Below are 13912 nucleotides of genomic sequence, written 5' to 3' on the forward strand. Positions count from 1 at the left end.
CTGTAACAGTTAATATTTTGACAGAGAAGCTGCCAATGTGCAAGGTTGTCGATGGTTTGGAGAAATGCATTTTCTGAATTGTGTGGATGTTACTTCCAATGTATTTGCCTCCCTCTCCAGACCAGACATGTATTTCCCCACTGTCTTGCAAAGCCCATTTCACTCCTATTCAGAAAGCAGCAACATGGATATCAAAACTCTGTGCTAACAGTGTATTTGAAACCTAGGCTTTTGTGAGCAAGGAAACAACTCACATAAATGTGGAAATGTTTGTTTTCCTGTTCGGCATTCTCCCCAAGCATAAAAAAAATTCCCCCCAATCATTTACCTATTATGGCCACTTACCTGTTTTACCAATGAGCAGCTAAAGGGTAGATAACAAACATTTAGTAACCAAGGATGCATCTTTTTGCTTTACTCAGAACTCTGAGGGCATCCAGCATCCAGTTCCCAGTGAGTCTGGAAGTCAACAGGAACCCAAGAGCTGAGCTTACCCTCCCTTTTGGCAATAAAAGCACCACCTGGTGAACCACTTTGAAAGGCTGCAAAAAGTAAACTGGTTGGCAAACACGTAGTGAAGCCCTTTGTTCTCACAAAGAATAAGCTGGAGATCCTTCCCTGCAGTGACACCAATCAGAGAGGGCCTGAGGATGGCATGAGGGGCAGGATGAAAGGAAGGGATGGTGTTCATGGTACAATGTGCAGGTCCACCTGCTTCCTGCACTGTTCCTAGCCGGGTTCTCAGGTACTGAAAAGTGATTTGTTTGAAGGTCATCCATTCTTCTGTGCTTAAATAAAGTTTTTGGTAAAGTGTTAGTCATTCATGGAAGAATTAAACCATCAGAGCCATAGTTTAATGACAAGAAATCATAATATGGTTACTCCGGGCCCAAGTCCAAAGTGAAAGCAGTTTGTAAAGTCTAGTTAAAATACTTGTACAGTTTAAGAATTTTTTAGGCTCTCTTCCATCTTTAAAATCTACACCCATGTATACAAACAGTTTAAGCATTATCTATCTGTTTTCATGCTCTTTAATCAGCTGAATTAAAAAGCATTCCTTCAAACTGCTTGCATTCATGAGAAGTTTATGGAGGTCCCTACATTTAGTGGCACCGCAAATTACCGTATCTTATCCTTTTCTGAAGGAATGTGTTCCTGACAATGTTTCAACTTCTGAGTCAGGAAAAAAGGGACCAGGGAAAGATATATTTAGGACAAAGCAATCAATGATCCTAAATCGGAAAAGCCTCCCCTTTAAGATGAGGCAGTGAGGATTTGCTGCCTTATCTATATTGTATGCTGGAACACAGCGCAGAGATCCTGAGGGCAGTACTGGGGCTGAAGGCAGAGTAGCTGGGCAAATGTGACTCTGTAGGACTGGTCGTAGTAGCTGCTCCTCATTGCCTTTGGTTGTGACTGGATGTAGGGGACAGAGAGCATGGTGCAGGCAGTGGATTTTAGTTGTGGCTACTCTGGTTAAAGACTGGGAAGAGATAGGTAATTTCTGGTAAAAAGTGAAAATATCTTCCAGTGGAAAAGACATTTTCTTCCACTCAATTAGAAACCTTTTATTATCCCCCCCAGCTGTTTCCCCAAGTTTATGATTATCATCTTTATTTCATGGTGTATGTCCTTTCTTATATTAAACCCAAATATCTGTCAGTAGGAAGGTCTTGCCTGTCATGATAAAACAGCTGCAGCTAAATCAGCGTCATAGTCCCAGAGAGGCAGGTTCAGAGGCAGTAGAAGTGCCCTGTTGGATCACAGAAAATTTTGCTGACAGTTCTGCAGAAATGCAACTTCTTTAGGCTCTCAATCTCCTTCTAGCATGTCCAAAACGGAAAGATAGAATAAGTACTAGCTCTGCTGCAGACTGGATGGAGCTCTAGGAAGCTTGAAGCAAGTGTGTCTTCAGTTTCCAAAGTTATCCTGTGCTTTTGGAAAGGACCGTTTTGGGAAAAGCTTCAAAGAAAGAGAGTCTGTCAGCTTTTTAAAGCTATTGATCAGTTTAGATGTTTTAGACTTTCACCACTACAGACTAGAAAAATTTTGATGACAGCAGTCTCCTGATTAGCATTTGCTGTTCTCTTTAGTTCCTAAGTTGAAGCCTGCTGAAGTGTCCTTAGTCTTTGCTGCATGGGCCTCCAAAGCCCCCTGTACCTTTCAGTGGATCCAAAAGCATACATTTGGGCTTTTAAGCAAGAAACAAAGAATGAAGGAAAGCCAGGAAGTCATCAATCTAGGAAGAAAGTAAAAGTTTTAACTTTGGCTCCTCCCAACACCTGATTAAAGGCTAACACAGCAGCTGGGCTGGAAAGACTGCTTCCCTCCTGAGACCCAAGGTAAGCAAACACTGTAAATGCTCTGGGGGAGTGGCAGCAGAAAAAAGGTGGAAAATTTCTGTTAGCATGGACTTTATTGAGATGGGCCCAAACAAAATCTGAGTAACTCTTCAGCTATGAGATGTGCTAATCTTAGCATGGAACTCTGCAGCTCATGACCATTGTTAGGTGAGAATTTTATGTAGACTGTTTAAACATAAAAATTGACATAATATAGCATATAGATGTGTTTTCCAGACAGCAAACAACAAGTGATGGCCACACACAAACATGCACATGATTTCTTTTGATGCAGGAAGCTTTCCCATTCAAAACAGTTGCCTGAAGTGATGGGTTGAAGATAAGCTTTCAGCTTAGAACTGAGCACCGTTAACCATGTGGGAAGTACCTGTGAGTTGGACCCAAGTGCAGTATTAAAAATACAGAGGTATTGCATTAACTCTGTACATCAGTGATTGTAAGTGGGAAAACTACCAGCATATAGTGATTTTGAACTGAAAGGAAGTAAAGTAAGAACACAGAAATAGCTTCACTAACATTCAGTGGTTGTGACATATACCAGCATCATCTGGTTTTAACAACAACAGATTAGCAGAATCATTTAAAAAAAAAAACCCAAACAAACAAAATTGAAACACAACCGAAACCAAAAACCTAACTCAAAACCTTCAAACCACACCCCCAAAACTACAAAGAATAAAACTATACTCATTGGAGAGTCTAGAAGGAGCTGTGAGTGGCTATATTGCCAGCTTTACACAATATATATTATATATAATTATCAAGTGACATATATATGAACTCATTTACGAGAAGCTATTAGGAGAGCTAAGGATAGAATACTTTGAATTATGATGCTAAGAGTCCACGCTAACTGTAGGTCCATATAAAGCTACTGAAATCCTATGGCTAATTACAGGCCATAAACGAAGCTGAGAGCAAGCCAGCACCACTAAGGAAAAAAAAAAAAAAAAAAGAAACCAACCCCAAAAAACTCCACCACAGAATAACTAAGAATGGGACCCCTCACTGGCAGAATAAGTTATGATGTAAAAGGCACCAATATCACAGCACCAGCATTGCACAGTAGCTCCAAAACAGACGCTGGATAAGGAGTACAAAGGAAAGCTTGTCCCCACACCATCTAGGAAGACAAGTTAATGATGTTCCTGAGTGTTCAAACACTGAGTAACCATGGTTATCCATTCTCTGCAGTACCAATAACTCACCCCAGCTGCCAAGCTGAGTGCTAAAGAACCCCATCCCAAACCAAAAATCCCAACCCTCTGCAGGCCTAGATAGAAGTATGGTACAACAGGAGATATTCTGATGCTGCTTATGGAACAGCTGCCCCCTGCCAAGGTTCACTGCAGTTTGAGAAGGGCATAATATCCTTGCTTGCAGGGAGATAGGCTGAAGGCTGGAGGTGCCACTCTCTGCATGGATCCTTCTGGCTCTTTTCAAGAGCTGCGGCAGATGAGGGGTGAGGGAGAAGAGGAACATCAAGGTATCAGGAAGATACAATGCTGACAATAAATTATTGAGTTCTATTTTAAACATCAGAGCTTCCTGTCATTGAGTTACAGCCACAGTAAAGTCAAATGTGTCCTTAATTGAAACTACTGGAACACAACATGTTGGGCTGGGCCTTTTCTGAAAGTCCATTTGTTTCAACTAGATTTCAGAAGGCGTTGGGCATCTGGACTCAAAAATCTCAGCCTTAAATTTTTGCTATAGAGGTTTAAGGGAGATTTTTTCCATATTGAGAGTAAAGTTACGTAGATTTTGGAGAGAAACTTTCCAGAAATCAACACTAATTATGTTGCTTTGGTAGTAAGAGATCAAAAAAGTCATTACCAGATTAAACATACTTTTCATTTTTTGGAGGCTTTGCTAGATTACATGGCTCAGGTAGTTAATTTAAAAACTAGCCCCTTTGAGTTTCCCACTTTGCTGTACAGATAATGAGCAATTCTAAACTCAGTTGGTCATGATATTTTCGTAAACTATTTGATCTCTTAACTTTTCTTGATAAAACATTATCTGTGAAACAGAGAAATGAACCAAATATTATGGAGCATTTTAATACTTAGAACAACAAAAAAACCCCACAAACCCCTTACAATCCATCACTAGTTAAGTTTGAAAATTCAGTTCCTTTTCTTTTCAGCCCATATCCATAAAGTATTTCTACTCATAAAACAAACCAAAACTATTTCTATATAACAGATACAGAAAGAGACAAGAGCAAAAAGGAAAGCAAAGTCTGGTTACCAGTGCCATTTCCAGTGGAGAGGTGAATTTCAAGAAGGTATGATTAAGTCTGTATTAAGAGTTGAATTATAACTGCAGAGGTTCTAAATAGAGCCAGCACATTTGGCTTAATTAATGAGAACAGCTGGGAATACGGACAGAAAGGCTGAAGGAATGGTAATGGCTACTGGCACTTGACATGACTAAGTGACAAAACAGGATGTGATTGTTGTTGTTTCCTTGCTTTAAGTCCTTTGGAGTCAAAAAGCTAGAGGGCATTTTAAAGTTTATTTCTTTCCAAGCTCATACCTTATTTATCCTGACATCCTAAACTCACACATCACTTGCTAAAATTCTTTAACATCTAGAGGATGACAAATGCTTTATAAGCTTGATATAAAAATTGCCCTTTTATGGCATGGCAGCAGCAGGGAGATGGACCTGGAATTCAGTTTCAAACAATCACAATGCCAACACAGTCGAGAACCCCAGGTCTAACTGGGGTTGGTTGTACGCTTGTCACGAGATCAGCAGGGAATTCATTTTAAACTGCTGACAGTGGAATCCCAGGCAATTTCTTTTTGTTCATGCAGCATTTGTTAACCTCAGTTAATATCCTTAAGAAGTAACACAATCCAGGTTTATTTATGCATATAATCTGTTCCAGCAATCTGTTAAATCATATGTTTACATTTCAAGTAAAGGCCCAATTACTAAACTTTATTCACCTCTTCCAGTGCAACTTTAGCAAGAATTACTGTTGATAGTACCTCATGATATTTTAAAATACACTACAGTTAGGTTTCACACCAGAGTAAGATCAATCTGCTGTTACTGAAGACCCACAATATTTATTGCAACTTGACTGTGAAAATTCCTGTTTATTAAATCTTTTAACCTGTAGATCAGCAGCTCATTTCTCTGCATTTGTGTGCTTACCATTAGGTCAGCAATAAAGTGTTCTCAGAAGTGGATTAATGCTTTGGAATGCTCACAGGGATGCAACACTGTCACATAACAATGCACATACACACAGAGGATTAAAGGCAGTAATACAGGCTTGCAGGCAGCTTTGCTCTACAAGAGGAGCAGACAGTCCCTGCAGGATCAGCAGAAGGCATTTAACTTGCACACACAGATTTGCAGAGCTTTACATATGAGGTACTCAGTGAAGTAAACAAGATTATTTACCTGCATAAAATAAGCATGCATGGAAGTCTTCGAAGTCTATGGACTCAAGTTGCTGCCTACCTATTCCCCAGCAAAACGTGTTGGATTTTCACTACCCAGTCCCTTGCACACTCCTTTTCTCTAAAGGCCCCAAATTTGTAACATGGAGTATAAAATGCTGTGTGCCTTGTTCACTGGAGAGAGAAGGAGCAAAATGAACTTCACCTAGTTAGCAGTTTTCAGCTTAAAAGATGTGTTTCAGTTCTCCCTGTACACATCTTTGGACCCTAAAATTCATACTGTATCTCAGGAAGCTTCAGAGCCTGTGCTTGAAGGACACAATATGTTCTGTGTTTCAGTAAAAAAGACACCAGAATTTATTTCCCTAATGCTCTAAGACTTTCTGCTCTTGTTTTTTATGCTGAAGAGTCAATAAAATGATTTGTCAATTCAGTTTCCTTGAAAAGCTATCAGTGTTTCTACATGGAAACAGATTTCTTCCAAGACAGAGTATGGGCTTTTTTTCAAAGATTCTGTCTAAGCTGCATTACTTCACTACAGGGCCAGATAAAGAGCGTCCATGTAGATATTACTGTGACTCATTTGGCAGACAGCTATTTGTAAAAGATTGCAATTTTACTGTGTGCTGAAACCACAGTTCAGCCAGTCTGTGAACAAAGACTTGCTTTCTTGTATTTCAGATTTTTAACTTGCAGCCTGCTGCCCAACAGACTGTTAATTAAGGGCTGATCGTCTTTAATCTTCATATTGCAAAGGTTTTACAGTCTTGCTTTGTATAGAGCATAGTATTTAGAGAAACAGTGAGCTGATCTCAGCTGGCTTGTCTAGATGCTAATGATGTAAATATACATCTCTGGAGAGGAGCTCATTTTCCTCAGTTACCCTGACATGGAATCAAAAGCCAATTGTATGCATCAGTGTTCAGATCCAGCCACTATCTAGTGCTGAATGTTTTGGTTTGGACCAAGCAGAACTAATGTGAGATAAGATAATCTGCATGTGCCTTGTATTAAAAAAAAAAAAACAAAAAAAACCCCATCAAGGCCACAAAAAACCCCAAACCCCCCAAACAATGACAAAAAAAAGCCTGACACATATGATATCCCACCATTTTATAATTTCTCAGCTGCAAGATTAAAAGAAGATCAGATCATGAGAGAACTGATACTAAGGAAACTTGACTAATCATTTGTGACCACAGAGGAATTCTACTGGGAATGGAAGAGAGGGCAAGCAAAACCGGAAGAAAAGGAATCTGACTGACGAGGGTGGAAAATGAAGGAAAACAATTCAAGATTTGCCAACCCACAGCTTTTGACTGCTCTGTTTTCTGTAGTTGTTTCAGGCTCTGATTAAGACTTTTGCCCCTTCAGTGAGGCACTGGTAAGATTTCTTTCACTTCTGTGTTTACTCATGTAGAATCTCTGATGTGAACCTAGAGTGCTGCTTTTACCTTCATCAGGACACTTACCTGTGCGCTCTCTCCTTTTTCTGTGTGTTTTGCTCTCTGTCCTTCCCTTGACCATCAGTACTGCCCCTGAAGAGCTTGATTCCCTTCCTGCTGCAGAAGGGTTTTCTCTCTAAACCATGACCATGTTACTACATCTTTTGTGAGCTTCATGTCAGTAGATCACCGCTAGCTAAAGTAATAGCAAGATTCAAGCCACCTGTAGCTCAAGGAGATCAAATACTTCTCCAAGTCCATTTCCATTACATCACTGGAACAGAAAGAGCCCCAAGACCTTCAAGGTAATTTCCTGCTCTGCATGAGATTCCTGGAATCTTGCTTGTGTGTGCGACTTCCATTCTCTCTTTTGTACTGGCCCAATTTTGTCTTCATTCTCCACTATCCTTTATTTATTTCCCTAAAACTTGTGAATTGGAAGATTATTGATTCCAGCCTTCTAATTTCCTTACACCAACATTAAACTGAACATCTGTGGCTCTGTTGTAATGTTAATAAATATTTGAATACAGGAAATGGGATACTGTACTGCTAGAGATAATATGTATCTTCACTCAGGTCTTACAATAAACATCTCTTCCACATCTCCTTTTGTCCCCACTGCATCTGCTACGATAGATAACCACTCAAAGTTTTGCCCTCCTACAGAGAAACTGGAAAGAGAAAGGGAAACTAACTGCTCCATCTATCGAGGTTCCCTCTGGCCCAAAGCTGTGTTCACTTCCACAGGGGATCTTTAGTGTAAGCACATTTTGTGCCGCAGAACATGTGCTAGTTTACATCCTGTTTTCATTCCTGCAGAAAGTTCACTTCCTAAGCAGTAATGGGGAGAGTTTCTGTAATCTCTTGATTGGACAGACTATATAAGAAGCCATGTTCTCTGAGCAACACGAAAACCTGGAGGCCTGAAATAGGCAGAAGATGCATTGGCCCTCTTGAGACTCGGTGTTACTCTGCACAGTGGGTTGTGTAGACCAGCATGATTACCTCTGGAGACTTTATTAGGAAAAAAATTATTGATTAACCTACAGAGAAAAACACACCCCGTACAGTACTTCCAGCTAATTCCTGCCATTTGCCTCTGTGCTGTCACTCCTAAAACACAAAGAAATTATACCTTACTAATGTCTAATTATTCACCATCTCCACTACCTTTTCACCGTTTGGTGCAGCCATTTTCAGCAGCACCAATCAATAGCAATACCACATTTCAGAGTATCTGGTACTCCATCTTTTTTTCACCTTTATATTCAGCTCACTCATTTGATAAATTCTGTGGCCTGGTAGATTAATAGGTTCCTTTTCTAATGCAAGAGTTTTTGCTACTTTTATCTTGTCATGTCTAAAAGATGTCCACCCAAGAATATGTTGAAAACTTGCTTTTTTCCTAGGTCTTCATTAATTAAAAAAAGAAAAAAGGCTGAGAGGATGATTACTTATTTTTAGCCAGTAGCAACTCTATAAGGTTATGCAATTGTCAATGAAAATCGTTTGACCTACATACATTTTATTAATGATGATGAACCAAAATGAAGGAAAGAAAACCTTATTATGAATATTTTACAAGATTAGTATGTTTCTCTGTAACTTCATATCAAATATTATTATTTTCCAGTATGTACTAAACACTCTTCAAAAACATTCTGACTTTCAGATGTTAAGATGTAAACCCTCCAAGAATAAAATCTCATTTGTCTTTCTCACTTCACCAGTCTCATAACAGGTAAGTGAACACAACAGATAAAGCATAATCTGAAATGGTTAATGTCAAAGCTTGTAACATGAATATGTATTAATGTGCTTGCTCATCACTCCTCTCTCGCAAGGCTCATAGTTGTTTATCATTTGGGCTTAAATATTCCATGCCTAGTGCATGGCTGAGTTTGGATGTTTTTTTTTTTTTTAAGAGTGTGTGTGTGTGTGTGTAAAGCTCTGCCAGTTCTAGCTATTTACCAAGAATTATGGTAACAATTTTCTATGCCTCACATAGCAGACTGTATGTACAAAACAAAATGAGAGAATGAGAGGAACACATGTCAAGGAGGAATCCTATGCTGTTTCAAGATAAAAAAAAAATCCATCCAAGTTTGGCCAAGTTAAAAGCTTTTGATAGAATCTCATAAATGCCATTTGGACCCTCCTGCCTGGGCATCTTAGTATCTGACAGTGGTATGGGTTTACACTCGCTGATTGTGCCCAGCTTCCGTAGAGTTCCTAGCACTTATTAGCTCTATTGACAGCTCCTCAAACTAGAAAGTAGCAAAGATGGACATTCCCAGTGCAGCTAATTTTGGATCAGGGCAGGCACTGAGTGCAGGAGCAGCAGCAGTCAATTTTTCCTAAATTCTTGAATATTATTTTCTATGATAATTGGGCTTGATGATCTTAAAGGTTCTTTCTAACTTTAACAATTCTATAAAATTTTATGACATTCAGGAAGAGGGTTAAAAAGCTTTTTGGTTTTAAAACAGAAGGTCAGAAAGTATTTTGAAGAGGAATCAAATGAAATGAAAGTCAAGGTACTTAATTTTTAGATTTGTGAACAAGCTCGCCCTTGTACTAGCTAAGTTCCATGAAAAATTGTGTAGAAAATGAGTCTGCAAGCTCCCCTGCTCTTTTTTTTTTTTTTGGAAAATTTTATTTCTATGATGCTAATGACTTAAAAATATATGAATGACCTCTACACTCATTAAGATGAACAAAATGCTATCTACCTTCCAACCCCAGCATCCTTCTCACTCTGCAGGCTAACAAAGAGAGAACAGCACAATGGGTTGTACAGATTCTTATCTTCTAAATCTTACCCTGATGTCAGTAATATGCAAATGAGTGCCTACTTTTAAAGTTGAACATAGTAACTCAATCTATCCTATCCCAAGTCAGTGTTTGAACTGTGGGCTTCATGGCATCTTGTAGCTTGTTGTCCTTGCCTAGCATCTCTGTTACAGTCCCTTTTCTGATCTTTGGCTTTCCACAGTTCACCAAAGTTATTGCACGGCTATCAATTCCATACTGTTTCAAAAGAGCAGCTATAGAAATAAAGCTGGCTCTTCATTTACTGTTCTCCTGCCCCCCATCAAATCCCATTAAACAAGATGAAACTGTAGAGTCTGCTTCATCACAGGATCCCAGTTTTAAATCAAGAATTAAGGAGAGCAGTGGTGGGATTCCTTTGGTATACGCCCATTATTGGCACAGCTAGTGGTGGATTTGGTGGGGCATGTTTCTTACTCTAGCCCTGACTTCCTCATGACCCCCGTGTGCACACAGCAGTAATCCTGCCTTTTGGGCAGCAGGCAAAAGCCCAGACTGCATCTCACCTAGGTAGGAAGAAAGGCAAAGCTGCCTGAACAGCACTGCTTTGTTTGCCACATTGTTGGGTTTTTTTCCTGGCTGTATTGAACCTTGTTTTGTTTTAGCCATTGTTCAGGTCTTGGCTGTACAGGACTTGTTCTAGATCTCTATTTTTTCCTGTAATTTATTGGCCTTATCAGAAAAGATGGTTCCCTGTGGAACAGCTATATTTAGTTGATTTTGGATTCAGTTTTAGTCTTATAGTGACAACTGTGCCCTCAAAAGCAGCTTGTAAACAGTTCCATGGAAAGGCATAGAGCACTCCAAGGGCTCACCAGAAGAGGAAATGGGGCCACAAGTGCAGGACAGATAAGATCCCTAAGGGGATAAAGATAAGATTTAACCATAGAGACCAACCATTTAAAACAAAAGAGATTATGATAATAGGTAACATGAAGGTAGGCAAGGGGTTTTGGGGAACCACGCAGCTGAGCTTTGGGTGATGTGTTTTAAAGAAAGCTGTGATGCAGACAGAGTATAAGAAAGCCAGGTCCATTGCTTCATGCAGAAGAAGAAAAGTGAGATTTCCACTTTGTTAAATAGTAGTGGAACAGTTAGGAGGGGAGAACAGCTCTTTAGTGAGCTGTTACAAAAAGCTGGTTTAAGAATTGTTAGCAGCACAGAACAGAAGGACAGGAGCCATATTCTTGCCTTCAGAGCCACACCCTTAGCTACTCCTACTCTACTTTCCCATGTTTCTTGTGGCACACTGTGCTTGTTTGGAGAAGCCCCTGCAGCTTCTCTCAAACCTCAGCAGGATCAGCCTGGGCAACACCGAACATATCCATGGGCAACTTCTGTGGCACTCACTACAGGAACTCTCTTCCCTGCTCATACAATGGCTCTCATAAAACTTTGGTGAATTTCGCTATATTTAAAAGCTCTCCTGCCAAATTTGTTTAAAAGTGTCCAACATGTCCAAAGGTGTGAAAAATGAGGCAATATAATTCTAAAAACATTGGTTATTTTACATCCTTGTCTTTGCATTATAATGAAGCTTGCAAAGGCTGTAACAAATTATGTACCTCCTGCACACCTGTTATAAACACCAAAAGTATTTGGCTGGTGGTACTTTCCACCCAGTCTCTTTGATTTCCACTACAAAGATTTGAAAGCATGCCTCATGACAGGAAATCCAAAAATATTTGCTACCTTCTCTGCAAAAGCTATTTTACCTGGATTCATTTTACACTTCTGATAACACTCTGCTAAGATTTCTCTGAACTATCACAATTAAGAAACTTTCCAGTAATAACAGGGTATTGTTCAAACATTTTCTGTCTTAATTCCCACAAATTTCTCAGAAAAAAACCCCAACCCCCCAAAAGAGTAACCCTTCAATCCCTTATGAGATTGGAATGTGTAGCTAGACAGATGGAAAGAGGGTATATTAGAGCTGTACTTGCATTGAAGGCACAGGTATATTTTAAAGCAACCTGCATCATCAAAGTCTTTGTTTGCTTCAAGTAATTTGGTGATTTAAGTGCCCCTTGTTTTATATATTGTCACTTACAGAGTTCATTCTGGTTCTCAGCAAGGAATGGCATCAAGCAGAGAGGAAAACTTTTCCAGAACTGTTGTGTGGCCACCCAGACTTGGCCTTTTGCACTGGTCATTGGCCAATCTATCTCCCTTTTGACAAGGCTCTTGGTCATCTTGGCCTATTAGAAAAAGCCATTTGAGGCTGATGTGGTTTGATTCAGGAAGATTTGCAGCGCTCACACGTCATCTGTCAGCATGGTCTTGGGCAAAGTTTGGGGATTTCACCAAGAATGGGAGGAAGCCTAAGGTATGGTAAGGTATGGTACCTGGTCCAGGTATGCAGTCACTGTCCTATGTAATCCAAAACTTTGGACACGGTTCTGTAGCTGGTTTATTCTGGCTTACAAAATTAAAAATATACAACATATTTAGATGGTGCAGAGCTGAAAACAAAACAAACAAACAAAATTAAATCTTGTTTTCTTTCTCTATTGTTTTCCAGTGAGTTTTTTTCCATTTTGCAGCAGAAAAACCCCAGGCATTGGAGTGCTTTAGCTCCGCATGCTGCTGTGGCTCATCAAATGTTCCCAGCACTGTAGGTGCTCTGTGGCTTTCTGTACCCACTAAAGGGACAGTCAGTTTCAGTGTGGATGGCCATAGGCTGTACAGCCCCTGTTCACTCAAGATTTGCTGGAGGCAATTTAATTCATCTGTACAATACCTGGCACCAGTTTCAAAGACAATGTTTCACCTGAGGTGTGTCTATCAAACATTCTCAAATGGAGCAAAATAGCTTAATGGAAAAAACCAGGTGCTTCTTAGGGAGACGTTATAAAAACATGCATGTAAGGACTGTAGAGAACTTGCACAAGATCTTTTGTTTTACTGATCAAATGGTTTACCTGTGCTTGAGAATACCCAGAACATGGATAAAAGTCCTGCAAATGCTAAATTTAGTCTCTTCTTACAGAAGCATTTTGTCATACAGTTATTGTTTATAAATATTCTGTTCTTCTTTCTTTCAAATTCCTCATTTCCAATGAAAGTTTTTCTCAAACAAATGTAAGCAACTTCTGAGAGGTTGTTTTGTTTTGCCATACATAAGACCTTGAGATTAATTGCTTAGTGCTTGGTATGGGCAAAAGTAAACCACAGAAACCTGGCAACAATATTTGAGTCGCTAATACACTTCTTCAAGCTATGTATAAATGCCAAGTAGCCCCCAAATTAGCACAGATTAAAAAGAAATCATAAATCACAGCTAGCATTTAGTGAAGCACACTGACATTTCTGTTGCATAATGGATCAAAACTAGAGCAGCATCAGCTGAACTGTACTGAAGCTCAGTGTGAATAAGCAATGTTCATCAGTGGAAACATCCAAGGAACACAGACCACAGCAGTTCCAAAGCATTTGAGGGATTAAAGTTACCAGCACGGTGTGGCTCTGATCCCCTAGAACACACTAGCTACATCCCACACATGGAATTTTATGGTTAGCTGGAAGGGAAAGTGAGTAAAGAAAGTTTGTAGGGTTAAACTTCTATCTTGATAAAGAGAAAGGGTTGTTTCAGCTTCATATGAGAAGTGCCCAAGTAAAGGAGGGGAGGAATCTGTAGATTTTTTTCAAAATTTAAATGTTTGTCTTGAGTACCACACAAGTCTTACAGAGAGTACAATTAGTTTTTCTCAGTTTTTCTAGGCCTTTCAATGCAGTCACCCAGCTGCATTTAAAGTCAATTCTAAGAGCACAACCAAACCCTGTCCCCTAAACAAGATTGCCACCTAAGCCGTACTTTGTTTCTGGCTTACTGAGAGTTTAATGG

General features: G+C 39.6%; 1 protein-coding gene and 1 long non-coding RNA gene across 11 annotated transcripts in view; one reads left to right on the forward strand and one right to left on the reverse strand.

Moving 5' to 3' along the window:
* SLC39A10 (solute carrier family 39 member 10) overlaps positions 1–13912 on the reverse strand; it is a 75427-nt gene that overhangs the window by 57186 nt on the left and 4329 nt on the right. The gene's annotated exons all lie outside the window — the stretch shown is intronic.
* Positions 1–13912, forward strand: part of LOC108445299 — a 51326-nt gene that overhangs the window by 21950 nt on the left and 15464 nt on the right. For 4 of the 10 annotated variants that reach the window (XR_001860108.1, XR_001860117.1, XR_001860113.1 and 1 more), the window contains exons 2-6: positions 2094–2342; positions 4572–4653; positions 6913–7169; positions 8906–8974; positions 12121–12394. This is a non-coding gene — a long non-coding RNA (uncharacterized LOC108445299). Of the gene's footprint in view, positions 1–2093; positions 2343–4571; positions 4654–6912; positions 7170–7315; positions 7536–8905; positions 8975–12120; positions 12405–13912 lie in introns of all 10 variants that reach the window. The other 6 variants (XR_001860112.1, XR_001860114.1, XR_001860110.1 and 3 more) reach the window with 5 other exon arrangements.

The sequence above is a fragment of the Corvus brachyrhynchos genome, unplaced genomic scaffold (genome assembly GCF_000691975.1).
Source record: "Corvus brachyrhynchos isolate BGI_N302 unplaced genomic scaffold, ASM69197v1 scaffold370, whole genome shotgun sequence".
NCBI lineage: Eukaryota > Metazoa > Chordata > Aves > Passeriformes > Corvidae > Corvus > Corvus brachyrhynchos.